The 14439-nt window shown below is 39.2% G+C and overlaps 1 pseudogene; it reads left to right on the top strand.

Moving 5' to 3' along the window:
- Positions 1-666: 666 nt before the first annotated feature.
- Positions 667-14439, top strand: part of LOC134204265 (sodium-coupled monocarboxylate transporter 1-like) — a 28621-nt pseudogene continuing 14848 nt past the window's right edge.

The raw sequence follows: 14439 nt of genomic DNA, 5'->3' as shown, positions 1-14439 counted from the left end.
GTATTCTTCTTCTTTTTTCGGACTCTCGATTCCTTATAGCTTTTACAATAGCATTACTTCCCATTTAGGGCAAAACCAGCCCCAGGATAACCTATCATGATTTCCAATTTCATAAATAGTAATTGGTATTTAAATTTCTCACAATCATGTACATTGAATAGGATTTCAAGCTCAAATACATTTCCCCGCGTTGACCCGAATATACCCACAAACTAAGCTAAGGATAGTCCCAAAAGATACCGCCGTCGTTTACCGACCGTTGAAGTACCTAATCTCGCGTCTTTTGTATCCCCTGTTATAAATGATATCTCGTTAAAGTGGACGCTCATCTGCAGCTTCTGTGTCAGTCGAGTGACGGAACTTCTCCTGAAGCCGTGGTGGCGGTGGCCAATTTCGCAGATAATTCAGAACGCATTCTATCAAACTAAAGAGCGAAATTCCTACGCCTTCCGTCCGCGGATAGATGAGATTTGTCCAGTCTAAAAATAATCCCCGCATAATCAAATCATTTAGGCTATCGTGGTTAGTCTCGTGCGTAGTTCAGCTAGTTGACAAGATGTTCTAAGCGGAACGCAACGTGTGTGCAGCGTGCAGTCGGTGATAGTTTTCGGTTGTGGTGCATTTCAGAATAGGTATTTCCGTAGTATTTTTTCAAAAGAGCACTAAATAACCATGGAAAGCCCACCGGAGGAAATCGTGCAAACCAGACTGTGGTTCAATACAATCGATTATGTGATATTTTTTGCGATGATGGGAATGTCGGCGTTGATCGGAATATACTACGGATTTTTGCCACAGAAGCAGAACAACACTGCCGAATATTTCCTTGGGGTAAGCAGATGAAAGTGTTCCTGGTGGCGATGTCGTTGACAGCAACGTAAGTTTACTGTGATATGGGAGAAGCCTAAGCTTATTCTCACCCGCACGAAGCAGATACAAAAACTTCGGTGATCGCTCGATTGCTCTGCGCACTCCCAAAACTTCATCTCAAACGTGATTAGTGACAAACAAATAAGTAATAGAAGAAATTGGATTTGTCAGGCTTAGCTTGAGTTAAATACTCATATTCTAGAACAGAGAGATACCTGTACAGCTTCCATTCCCGGAAATGATTTCCCGGGAAATCATATTTCCCAGGATTCCCGATTCTCGGGATTTATGTATCTGATTCCCGAATTTCCTTGGAAATGAACATACTATTTTTTTGTAATAATTGTCTTACATTTTGTTACTAGCATCATCTTATTATTTATTTCACTTTTGAAGTCTAAGAATTCAAGTTATAACTGAAAATGTTACAGAATCATAAGAACCAGTTTATATCTATCGTTCGTTTATTCAGTAGGTTCAAACGTCGGTAAGCGTTGTGAAGTCGAAAAAATTTAGTGTCTGTGGTGAAACAGCAGAGCTACCAATGTTCGCAGATATTCAGGCAATAGCAATGACCGCTTTGGCAGGTTTGTCCTATTATTGTCAAAGGTTTTTAAGACCTTCAATCCTTTTTGATTCAATTTCCGAACAGACTCTTATTCCGAAGACTCGTTTGTATTTTGCGATATTTCTGAAATATTTTAATATATTTAGCTTTATTAGATTCTTGATTGAATACTCTTCTAAAATGAAAGAAACATCAAGAATCGTAATTTGGGAGCTTTCACATAAATTTACTCTATTTAGGGCTTTTTTTCAATGTTTTGAACTAAATAACACTTGGAGAGTCGCCGTAGGCAACACATACGAAGGTATGAAGTACTAGCATTACTCAGATCTGTACTTGAACCACAGGTGGTGGTATAATGCGGTTGCCCGAATCTCTACTTCTGGTACTCCATGAGCACAAAAAAAGTGGGCTCTTGTATGGGACATGAACGTCTTAATTAGTCTTTGGTCGTGCCCTTTAAAACGCAAATACATTTAGTTTTGGATTCCGTGAGGATTGGCCATGTTTGCGGAAAGTCATCAGAATCCGAGTACCAACCTCCACCGCGGTTAGCTCTTTTTTGCAAATTGAATATCTTTCGGATGCTTGATTTGCCCAATCGCCCACATGTGCTTTACTGTTGTATATCCATAGTAAAGCGAGCCCACATAGTTTATTATCGAAAACATCACACTCTATGACTCCAGCAACGGTGAATCAATCACACTCTGCTGTGCCAAAGACTTCTGCTTGGCTAAAGCATTTTGATGAGTGTGGTTGTTCTACGCAGCAGTCGCAGAGCCAGACTCGCCGCCATCTTCGAAGCCAAATACTCGCCATCTTCGAAGCCTATTTCCTGGCCATCGTTGGCTGGTTGCCCCTTCCAATACCCGCCAATCTTTCATCGAAGCTGCAACCACAACCTCCAATTCTCACCGGCATGGGTAAGCCAGCCCGCTGAAGGTACACGACTTAACCAACGACGTGCATACACCCAATCGGTGGTTAAAGAGAGTTTTTCAATAATTCTAGTACAACAATCTACCAAAACCCTGTATAAGGACTGTTCATATGCGAAATTGCTAGATTCTTATACAAAAAATGAAAGCAATCAAACAAATATTGTAGAAAGAAAAGCTTACAAAATTGTTAGATTCTTATACAATACTTCTTGTATAAGAATCTATAGCAATTCGTATATATGCCCAGTTCTTATACAGGTGTTGGTAGATTCTTATACAGAATTGTTAGAAAATCTGACAACCGGTGTACCATCCGTTTTTTTTTCTGGCACCATCCACTCTAGGTAAGGAAATAAATCATTTAAACCTGAGTAGCGCTTTTGTGTTAGGATCCCGGAACTGAAAACTCTTCCTCGTCCCACGCCTGAGACCCGGAACCAAAAATGTTTCTCCGCACCCACCCTGGAGGCTGCCGTTGCCTCATGACCAGCGGCCTGAGGTTTGGAGCCGGGTTCCGTTTGAAATCGAGTACGGTAGCTACGGTCCGGAATCAAAAAGGTTGTTTCATACACTTTATACCTATCCATCTTTACCGCACCTCCTACGTTACTTCTATTCGGTCGATTGATCACCTTGTTGTCGTCGGTGGCCGGTAGCTTCATCGAGGTAATCTGCGTACTCTGCGGTTCTTCTTCAGCAGGCGGTGGACGCTTGTGCGACCACAACCCACCCCATTTCATTGGTCTTTGATGGCCGATGTGATCTATTCCGCTGTCGTGACCTCATCCAGCGGTTTCCATTGGGTGAAATCAATATTGTCACCGAGTTGTACCCATGACGACGATCAAGCTCAGCAGCAGGACGCGTCAGCTTATTGACCCTATCTCCACCGTATTGTGCTGCTGTATGCCAACAATTGGTGCACTGTTAGCGCTTCCTCCCTCGACGATTGCTTTGCACTACCGTCCTTCAGCTCCATCTCTAGCACCCGATGCGTTGGATGGAGACCTTTCCAAATCTTTCCTTCCGAAGAAGCTTACTTCCGTTGCTTTGTTGGTTTAGCGGGGGTTCAGAGCCGGATCAGTGTAAGTAAGCCAGAATGGAATCAACTGGTCATACTCTTATCATGTTGGGTGAGCCAGATGGCTGAACTGGAACGGTGTGCTCCACGGAATGCTACGGTTTTATAGGACGAAAGGCAGCAGCGGTGTCACTCGGCTTTACTGAAGGAGTGGAATGAAACAACTGTCCGTTGAAGCATTGTATTCATCTCGATTTCCGCTCGTGTTCGTTGACGTTGCCGTTGTCGAAGCTCCTGAACTGGGCTAGTGTGCTTTGAGTGGCACATGATCGCTTTGATTGGACCTTCTTTTGGATACATGCAGATTTTATAGAGGATCAACAGTGTGTCCAACGTCAGTGTCTAATTTGCACATGCCACTCCGGCCTTAGTCAGAAAAATAAACAATAATAGAGCGTCTAATGTCAAACCCCACCACATCCTAGGCCCTAACTCGCAGTGGGAAAGTAAGATTTATCTTGATCAGGGAATCATTTTTTTTTTGGAATGCGCATGCGAAGCCAAGCGACAAAAGAGAGAACCAACGATTAAAAAGTCTTGACAATGTTTAAATCATAAGACGAGTTTGAGATATCCCATTGGTTCCACCACGCCAGAGTTCTGACAGACATGAGCTGACCTTCGATATGTCGTCTTCAGTATCTCGTACTTGACTCGACTGTCGAGTCAAGTACGAGACACTGAAGACGGCCTTACTGTTGAGGTTGAAATACGTATTTGTCAAGATACAATTGAAGTGGTGGAATTCAATGGGATTGTATAAACTCGTCTTATGACAAGTGAAGATATCCACTTAATAATCTCAAAATAATTTTCTTATTGACAAAGCTTTAAGTTAAGTTGTCGGAGATAATAATGACAAAGAAATAATTAGGAAAGCTTTGATCACCGCGTGACTTTTATCGAAATTAATTTATGGGCTTTTTTGGTGATAATTATACCACCAAAAAAGGGAGTAGATGAAAATGAAGATACAGATTCGATTGACACCGCAAGCGAGCGGCAAGTGTGAAATGAATAGAAACTGAAGATTAAGCAGAGGGCCATGGAGAGAACAAGCACGTTTGTTGAAATTTTAATTTTTTAATTTTAATTAATTTCTATTAATTAATTTCGATAAAGTCACGCGGGTGATCAAAGCTTTCCTAATTATAGAATCCAATTTGGCGAAGGTAATTGATGAAATACAGTTCGAATAAGATTCAATTTAAGCGAAGTATGAGCTTGCGATGAGTTATGCGTGAAGAGATTTTAGCGCTCTTGTATGCGGAATCTCGGAAACATGTGCCACGAATCAATAGAACTGTTTACGCTTGCCGAACAGCACTTTTAAGCAGGTTGCCGAAATCGCTGTTATTTTGCCTGTCTTGGTACAGTGATCACCATACGTCACTATCCAAGCCGTTCCTGGGTGGACGTTAGGCAGAATAACATTAGCGATTTCAATGATAATGCTTGTTCTCTCTCATATGGCCCTCTGCTAATCTTCAGTTTCTATTCATTTCACACTTGCCGCTCGCTTGCGGTGTCAATCGAATCTGTATCTTCATTACTTTCATCTACTCCCTTTCTGCTTTGAGTAGTATAATTAATACCGAAAAAAAGTTTTTCAATAAATTAATTTCGATAATGACAAAGATCCGAAAAAACTTTGTCAGCTAACAAAGTAAAAAGAAGACAATATTGTTAAGCTAACTTTTCATCCCGTTATTTGTATTATTTTTGAGCACATTTCGGTTTTATGCTCTCATAGTTTCTGCTATTATGGAAATATTCGAGAATCGAACAATGATTACAAAATTAACATCGTATTTTGGGAAATATAAAGGTTTGATAAAGGTTTGTCGCTAGGTGCGTTTGTCAGTAACAAACTCTGTTAACCCGTAAATGCCCAGGACGAACTTTTAATTTTGAAAACCGTTCTACGCATGCTTGGTACCAAATTCAAAAAACGTCAAATGAGAAATGGCATTTGAAATTGAACACTAATTTTCATATTGCAGGCGTATAACCAAAATGCAATATAAGATTATTACATCACAGCACCATTCAGAAGACTTAATTTTATTGAAATCATTCTTATTTTTCACTCACAAATAGAATTTGCGACAATGATCATGAAAATAGTTTGGCGGGACAGTTATGCCGAGAAATAGAGCACTTGTTTGCCTGTGGTTTCTACGCATATCAGCCCTGTTCAATGCATGATTTCGTGAATGACTACTTGCGATTGACATATGTCTCCACATGCTTTTATCTATGGAAGTAAACCTGCCACGTGGGTATTGAAGTGATTATGTCGCTAAGAATGAGTATTGTACAAATTGCCCCCATTGAACCAGTAGTGCATCAGGCTAAGATTGCAAGATCTAAAACAGAAAATGCTATTTCAATGTGTGTTGCTCCATAAAATAACAGAATCCGATAGGCAATGATGAATTAAATCACCGCATGAGACAATTATGCGTAGAAATTAAGGAATGGGACAAATAGACTTGATGTTGTTTTCAATGATTTCCCGAACAAAGTTCAGAAATCTGTTAGAGTTTTCTAAAAGTATACATCAAAAAATAGACTGCTCTATGGTGAAAAGTCAAAATCCACAAAAACTAACATGGGACAACTATGTGATCCAACAAATTTATATAAGTCTCTAGAGCCCGTGCGAATGTTTCATCATTAAAATATGTCCAACTCACATGTTCTAGGTTCTTCAAATTATCCGGGAGTTGAGTTCAATTGGTCTACCTGGTCAACTACGCCTGATATCAAACCAACAACGACCCAGCGTGACCATATCAGTCCCAAGAGTCCATGCAAATGCTCCATCACTGAAATAAATACAACGTAGATGTTCTAGGTTCTCAAAATTGCGTTCGGGGTTGAGTTCAATTGGTCTACCAGGTCAATCTGCGCCTGATATCAAAACTTCGACAGCGACCCAGCGTATCCATATAAGCCCTAAGAGCCCATGCGAATGCTTCATCATTCAAAAAAGTATAACGCAGATGTTTTAGGCTCTCCAAATTTTTCGGGAGTTGAGTTCAATTGGTCTACCAGGTCAATTAAGAATGGTGTCAAACCGATAGCGACCCAGCGTGTGCATATTAGTCCTTAGAGGTCATACAAATGCATCACCAGTCAAATAAGTACAATGCAGATGTTGTAGGTTTTCCATATTGTCCGGGAGTTCAGTTCAATTGGTCTACCAGGTCAACTACGCCTGATCTCAAACCGACAGCAACCCAGCGTGCCCATATCAGTCCTTAGAGCCCATACGAATGCTTTACTATTCAAATAAGTACAACGCAGATGTTCTAGGTTCTCCAAATTGTTCGGGAGTTGAGTTCTAATTGGTTTACCATGTCAACTACGCCTGATATCAAACCGACAGGCGACCCATAGCGTGTCCATATCAGTCCTAAGAGCTCATGCAAATGCTTCATTATTCAGTTGGGTTACATACGCAGATGTTCTAGGTTCTTAAAATTATCCTAGAATCTGAGTTAAATTGGTCTACCAAGTGTCACACACTACGCCAGATATCAAAACCGGCAACTCAACTCCATCGTGTCCCATATATAAGTCATAAGAACCCATGCGAATGCTCCATCATTCAACATATATCCAATTCAGGTGTGTACTAGGTTCTCCAAATTGTTCTGGAAAGTTGAGTTCAATTGGTCTACCTGGTCAACTATTCACCTAATTGTAAAAACAAAAAGCAACCTTAACCTTCCGCCCATGTAAGTTCATTGAACCTTAAAGCGAATGTTTCTTGATATTCAAATAAGTCCAAAGTAGATGTTATAGATCCTCCAAAATTAAGTTCTGGAATTAAGGTCAATTTGTCTCACTCCTGTCAACCACACAACAATTCCACACATCGGCCTCATGAAGGTTTGACTGTAATATAAGTGTACGTAGATAATTTCCTTAAACTCTTGTGAATGCTTCACTATTCAAATAACTGTATAATAAAAAGTCACGCTGACACGTTGGGGCGCTGTTGGTTTGGTATCAGGTAAGTAAGCTGGACATGGTAGACCACATTGAACTCAATCTTCCCGGATAATTTGGAGAACCTAGAACATCTGAGTTGACATATTTTAATGATGGAAACATTCGCACGGGCTCTAGGGACTTATATATAGATTTGTTGGATCTCTATAAGTTCATGCTTTCAGGCACATAAAATTTTTATTTATTCATAGCAACTTCACCACAATAGGCCAGATGTATTGGTGGCCTTAAACAAGTTTTTGTTACATTATTTGCACATTATCTCATTCAATTGATTGAGGTGAAACGCCTTTTGTGGTTTCTCTCTATATTTACCGTCATTAAGATGTCCGTAACAAAACTAGGTCTATAATTATGTGGGTTAAGCGAAAAAAATTTCAAAATAGTGTAGTGGGAAGGTCGGAAAACCGAAAATTTCCACATTTTAAAGAAGAAACATCTAACATTTTGACGAGGCAAAACGCCCTAGTGGCACCATAATCATGCCAGTCGTACTCTGCGTCTCCACGCACTATCCATACCAGAATGCTGATTTGCCGATCGCGTGGTGCTTTGTTCCCTAGCTAAAAGGCGTTTTGCCTCATGAGTTTTTCGGCAACAAAATATCACCACTTTTTTTAAATGTAAATATCAGCAAAGGGATTGATATTTTTGAAAATTTTTGAATGGCATCAACTAGCTATCTTGTTCAACTGATGCATAATTAGTGTTACCAGACGTACTCTTTTAAGAGTACATGTACTCTTTTTGGGGGCAGAAAAAATTACGTACTCTCTTCTCTTTTTTCGGAGAAAATGGTCATATGTACTCTTTTTTGAATATTGCCAGTACCAACTTTGATTTTCGCTAAACTTAACATTGCAAAGTGAATCAATTTTCCATAGTTGGTACAAAAAAGCATGCTAAGATTGTGTATGTCACATTTTGAATTGACCGCATTTATTATTTCATGAATTTCAATTTATTTAACTGTTCCTAGATTAACGGCGAAATTTAAGTATTGGTCTCCAAATTTTTTTCTTCGAGAAATTTAGGATATTAAAATTCTGGAAAAATAATAGATGAGCTATTCTTAGGCTGAAAATCTCTTTTAATAAAAGTGTTTAAAAAGTTGTGGAAGCCAGCACGATCATATGACAAATTAAAATATGACACTGACAAACTGCAAGCTGGACCGAGAACATTGTCCAACCATGCATGGAAATTGAGAACATTGATTAAACGTTCGTTCTCATACTGCAGACTGCGTCCATTCAAGCTTTTAAACCAATTCTTCAGATATCAGACTGTTCTGCAATACCTCGTTTTGGCCTCAAACTCTGAACAAGACTGATTTTCCGAACACTGAAGTGTTTTAGCACCTTAGAAATCTAAAAATTCCAATTGGGTTTTTAGTTCTGATGATCAAGATTACAAATGAATTCAAGACCCCATGGAGAGAATTATACGAATAAAATCAAAATGGTCATTTAAACGCGAGTGATCGGAATATGAGTCATGTTCGGAATTTGAGTCAAAACGGTTTTCACATCATTTTTTCTCTATGGAAGAGTTGATCTTTTCTAATTTCCCCCAATAAATTCTGTGAGAAATATTAGATAGTTTCTTTTGGGATTTATTCTATGAATAGTTCTTCAACTTTTTCATACTTATATCTAGGAAAAAGAAGAAAATGGCTTTATAACTCACGAAAGAGGTTGACATACTATTTTGTCACAATAACTGTCCGTGTGTTAATTTTTGTTGAATTCATACACACATTTAGCGATACAATTTTATCTCTACAAATATTAAATAATAAAAACTATACCAGTTTTGACTCAAATCCCGAACATAACTCATATTCCGAAACACTGGCATGTTTCAGCAAAGTGCTAGAATTCAAAATTCCATCGGTTTTCTCTCACGGGAAGATTGGGAAGATTACTAATCAAATTCAACATCCATCCCATGGAAAGGAACTACGTAGATTAATGAAGAAATGTATTTACTAATATTCAGGTACTCAAAAATAGGAGTCATGTTCTGGGATTTGAGTCAAAACGGTACAATATCAAACTTGACCTCTCGGCATTTATTCACTAGTGATGTATGTGATTTTGTAAACAAAGTATTTCGACCGTGATTTGTCCATCTGATTTCACGCGTAAAACCATCACCACAGGACAGGTAGGAAGCCTTCGGCTATCTGCTGCTGGGTGTTGGTTTGCGTGAGAGTGCCCTCAGATTGGACAAAATCGACGTTTGAATCTTTGTTTACAAAATCACATACGTCCTTTTTAATAAGTACCCGAGAATTATAGATTTTAAAAAATCATGAATTGTACTCTTTTGTACTCTATTTTCACTTTTTGTAAATGTACTCTTTTTAGTCAAACCGAATCTGGTAACACTATGCATAATGTAAAAATACCCATGAATAGCGCTACAAATAAGACAATAAAGCAGTGTTTGCTTAGCTAGGGCATATTGCCCCTCTTTCCCCTATATTGTTAGGCGTCGCTCGAATATTGATTCCCTGATCTTGATTATTAATTGCTTCTTTGTACTTCGGCAAATTCTTCTTCTTCTTATTGGCATTGCATCCCCACACCGGGACAGAGCCGCTCTCTGGCAGTTTAGGTGCCCTATTGAGCACTTCCACAGTTATCAACTGCGAGGTTTCTAAGCCAGGTTACCATTTTTGCATCTGTATATCATGCGAGGCTAGCACTATGATACTTTTTATGTGCCCAGGGAAGTCGAGACAATTTTCAATCCGAAAATTGCCTAGACTTCGGGTTGGAAACTTTCTCAACTCCCAGGGCATAGTGTATCCATTCCCACAATAATTACGATATTCTTTCGAATGCTTCTGAGATTCTTTAAGGATCTAAAATGCCTTGTCTTTCGATTGACGTTGTTCAATAAACCATTTCTTTTTTTTACTAATTCCAGTCATGCGTATCCGCTGTTAAGCGATGCTGGGCGTCCCAGCCGAGATGTACCGATACGGCATCCAGTACTGGGCTCATGCTCTATTTTCTGGCCTCATCGTCGTTACCATCTTTATGGTATACGTAATTCTGCCGGTGTTCTATGAACTGCAGGAATCGTCTTGCTATACGCTTACCTGGAGCATCGATTCAGCAAACGGGTCCGGTCGTTGGTTAAAGCTTTTTGTTCGTGCTTGTACTGCCTGCCCAACACTCCGGTGATTATATACACTCCAGCGATAGCATTTAGTCAAGGTAAGCGGCATCGGTTAGCTGCGAATGAAATACTATCCAATGTAGTCCATTATGCAGATATTAATGTAGCCTTTCTTTTGCAGTTACTGGAATCAATTTGCACGTTATCACACCAGTCATATGCTGTATTTGCATTTTCTACACCACTTTCGGCGGAATGCTGTCATGGATTCGAATTTGAAAACGTACGTTTAATTAAGCCGATGTCTATTTTCTACTTTTGTTGTGGATATGGACAGACACAATGGGAAGTTTGAGCTATAGCTTTAGCACTTTTCGTTGTGGTGATACTCGGAACGCGTGCAGCTAGTGGATTTATTAACATTTTTAAATCTTGCCGACGCAGGTGGTCGGTTGATTTGGTTCAAGTAGGTACAAATGAGTCTGCATCTCTAAAAAATTTGATTAACAGTTTTATATTTTAGTATGGACCCAGATCCAACTTTAAGATCATCGTTTGGCTGGTGTCAGTAGGACTTACATCAATGTGGGATCTCTCCAATATTGGGGCCACTCCAGAGTGCGTTCAACGGTTTCTAACCAACTAAATTTGTATATGTCAGTGCCAAAAAGTACAATGTCATTTATTGAATTTAAATATGTTATACCAACGAACTTAACATCTCTTTTATTCCAGAGCTGTGTGGATATTCGGTATCGGGACACATTATCGTAAAGCTTATGCTCCGTCTACAAATACGGTCTATTGATATTTAGCAAATACCACGACTGTGATCCCGTGTTAGCTCCGGATTTGGTAAAGAAAACGATCAAATATTCGCCTACTATGTGCTGGATGTGGCCCATGAAAATCCCCTGCTGGGCTACCAGGGTTGTTTGTGGTGGAATTTTCTCCGCAGCACTATCTACAATGTCCACCAGCATAAACACACACTTTCCGGGAACGATCTACTGTGATGATTTTGTTGCCACATTTCCAAATTCAAGCGAAATCCACCGCCAGTAACGTAATCAAGGGTATGGTCGTTTTACAAGGAGTTATTTTGCCTACTGCTGGTATTCGTTGTTGAGAAATTTGGCAGCGTGTTTAGGTTTAGCGATTTCCAGTATCCGGAGTAACATCTGGTACACTTCTAGGGATTTTCTTCCAGGGATGTTTTCCCTAAAATTAATGCAAAGGTAGGAAAATGCCAACAAACAGGAATTTAGATAGTTTTAATTCTTGTGAATTCATTGATAGGTGCTTTTGGGGCGCAATAATTTCCCTAATCACAATGTGTGTGATCGCTGCTGGGGCGCAATTAAAATCTTCAAAGGGAAATCTTTAAGTATCAGAGTTTACTGCTGCATTATGATGGCTGCCCTGGATTCAACTCTACTCAGTAAGTGTTCAACGTTTCTTCATCATATACGTAATGTTGAATGAGAGCACATATAGCATTTTATTCCAACTCATTGCAACTCAATGATAAAAAGAATTATTTGTTGGAATATATTGCTCCACGATTAACATTTCAACCAATTTTCGTGCAATGGCCAAAACGAAATAGAGAGGGTCTGCTCCTTGAATTCATTATACTCATGTACCCAAATCAATAACATTCGAAAAATGAAAGTAGCACTGATTCAGCAAATTGTTTTATTTCCCACTAGCAGGCCCTGATTTCCTCGTTCGTTGCTTCTGCCTCCAAAAATTGATTTACATTATTTAATTAGGTTCTCGTTATGCAGAAATTTCTGTTTCCATTTGTATGGGGAGCCTTTCTTTCCAGAAGGGGAGGGGTTTCTGGGAAGCACCACCGAATCACCACCCTTCATGCAAGATTTAGTCTAATTCTCTTCGATTAATTCCCCTCCAGTTATAAAGAAATTTTGATGTTTCATTTGTATGGGAGCCCCCTTTCTAAAAGGGAGGGTCTCAAATCCATCTTAAGAACCTTCCCTGGCTCCCAAAAAACCTTTGCATACAAATCTTTTCACGCCAATCGGTTCAGTAGTTTTGAGTCTATAAGGCCTAGATAAGAAATTCATCCCATTGACGAGGTTAAACCAGTGTTCACTTCAGATGTCTTGTACTTGACTTTAACTCGACTTATCGAAGTCAAGTACAAGACACTGAAGACGGCCTTTACTGTTGGAGGTCGAAATATTGCATCTGTCAGGATACAATTAAGTGGGTGGAATCTAATGGGATTGTTTAAACTCGTCTTATGACAGATGGAAAAGCATTCCACTAAAAAGCCTCAAAAAATAATTTTTCTTTACCAGAAATTCATTTTTTATGTAGGTAATATAGAAGAAGAAGATTTTTGTGATTTTTTCAGCAGTGAGTGAGCACGCCGGACAACAACAAAACACGACACAAATTGAGTCTGAATTTCCTGTTTTGCGAATGTTATTGATATAGGAGCATGTTATTAATAATGGAACAGATACCCTAAATCAATCAAACCTTGATGTCTGTACTAATTGGTAAAATTTCAAAGTAGCACTTCTAATTTTATTCCACTCTTTAAATTACAAGGTCAAATTATAAGACTGAACACTAAATGATCACTATGAGAGTAGGATATGTCCAAGAGACACTTTTGGTGTGGTGAAGCTTTATAAAAGTACATATTTAGAAACCATCCGAAAATAGGAAGTTTTTCTGCGAGTTAATTGTCACCGAAAACATCGGTATTTATAAGTTAAAAATACTTTGCAAAATCTAATAACAAAATGGATTGTGTGCATCGTTCACTAACTGACAGTGTTATAATGAATGAAAGCTGATTGATATTGGGAGTTAAATAGAAGGCGGCAAGGTGCCTTTATACACATTTCTTTGAATGTCATAAGCAAAACATGTGTGAAGGTCATTTATATAAGCTTGATTGCACTCGTCCGTTATGCATATCACCATTATGTAGGTATATATAGTCCATTACGGAATTTGATGTCTAGCATGGATATTATTCACCAAACACATTATAAAAATTTATTTCCTGGTTTTATTGAGCAGGATATACTGAAACTCTCTTTTCGAAGCGAAACTGAAACTGGTTGTCTATTCCAAGTAGCACAATGGCTATCTGGTTTGCTAAGGTCTTACTGGTTCATGAGGACTTAGCTCAGCTAAATCCGTCAAGGCATTTCTTTAAATGGGGGGAATATACATTACATATGAGTATCAGAAATACTGGCAACGGAGCTTACTTCCTGCGAACAATAACCAGAGAATGGCGACATGTCATGTCCCGCTGAACTGTCTTAACCATAAGACATGAAGTCCGTAAAATTCCAGATTATGGGAAATATGATTTATTGATATTTCCCATAACCATAGAGTACAACCAGGATCAGCTGAATTTGTGCACTTTTATAGTATGTGGTACTTGTGTACGATGTGGGTGATTCGGGATGGGCTTCAAAGGAGTATTCTGATGTCGGGATAATCTATTGGGATTGCGAGGCGAGGATCAGCGTGGAAAAGAAGGGATCTTACAACATGGAAGGGAATCGATCTCTCTCGCAGATGTCTGTTTGTGAGCCAGACTGCGACTTTTAAGAGTCGTGGACATGTAGTGTTCAGACCTTTAATGCTTCCTCTCCCTGGCCAACTGCATGATTGGCACACATGGGGACGTTCCTGTGGAGGGAAATAGTCTCTTCCTTTACAGGAACGTCTCCATCGTCGATTTTCTCTTCGCCGTGTGTATCATAATTCAACTCCTTTATGCATGCGTATGCTTTTTACAGATGTTGTATATCAAAACCATG

This window comes from Armigeres subalbatus, unplaced genomic scaffold (assembly GCF_024139115.2).
Source record: "Armigeres subalbatus isolate Guangzhou_Male unplaced genomic scaffold, GZ_Asu_2 Contig491, whole genome shotgun sequence".
Taxonomy (NCBI): domain Eukaryota; kingdom Metazoa; phylum Arthropoda; class Insecta; order Diptera; family Culicidae; genus Armigeres; species Armigeres subalbatus.
This window is presented reverse-complemented; position numbering and strand designations above follow the sequence as displayed.